The sequence below is a fragment of the Etheostoma cragini genome, chromosome 4 (genome assembly GCF_013103735.1).
Source record: "Etheostoma cragini isolate CJK2018 chromosome 4, CSU_Ecrag_1.0, whole genome shotgun sequence".
Taxonomy (NCBI): Eukaryota; Metazoa; Chordata; class Actinopteri; order Perciformes; family Percidae; genus Etheostoma; species Etheostoma cragini.
In genome coordinates this window covers 27525155-27526168 of record NC_048410.1, presented here as the reverse complement: position 1 = coordinate 27526168, position 1014 = coordinate 27525155, and positions in this window count along the sequence as shown.

Genomic DNA, 1014 nt, shown 5'->3' with positions numbered 1-1014 from the left:
GGGAGGGGTGGTATCTGGGAAAGTGGTGACCCTGTAGAGAGAGCAGATCTGCTGCCTGATGCTGGGATCAATGACTCTGAGCACACGCTTCATCATCTCGTCACACACATGAGACACTGACTAGGACATTATACTCAAAATTAGTATAATAAGTATTGTTGCATTTGCAATCAAGTATTAGTCCTTTATAAAGTGTAAAAACTGAAAACATCATGATTTAAAAAATCACCTTTTATGTTTAAGCCAGCATCTTGCCTTCTTTGAACACATGTGTTTTTTCAAGCAAACACAAGCTAAAACAATCTTGCAAGTAATCACAATTCTGATTGGTTCATACGAGCTAAGCTCACGTATTGTAATGAGACGATGACTGAGTAAAAGTCAGCAGAAAGTCGTCCAGATGAAACAGATGTGCCTCCTGTCTGGTGATAAGTTGTTCCAGTGAGTGACGAGGTAGTCGGGGTTTCCCACACTTGGAGCTGCGCTCATGTGCACCACAAAAGGCATTTGAATGCACCGCCGGCGGCTATTGACCCTGTGTTGATCAAAGGGCAGAACTTGGCGGCAAAAACCATCTGGAGGAGCACAAAAGACAAGACAAGACCTTGCCTGAGTTTTGATTTCCAAACGTGAAGGCATTTGAAGTTGGTTACGGGTAATTGATTAATTAATTAAAGGAATAATGTTTCCTAAAACAAAGTCCAGTAAAAATCTGTCCTCCCTCTCTTTTGTCTGTTACATTTCATTTAGAGGTTTCTTACAACTCTTGGAATTTAGACAAAGGTACATGCATGTCCAAACATGAAACAAGTCTTAAAGCTGTTCTAAGGACATTGCACCACAGTTTGGCATCAATCAATAGAATAAATAAAAAAGGCTACATTGAAATAATGACCTGATAAAGGGAGGGGAAACTAAGTTGGCAAAGGTGAGACAGTAGTGAGAATAAGGAGAGAAAAAGTGTGCCAACTCCCCTGGGAGGATAGTCAGGTGCCGGGGGGGGGGGGGGGGGGG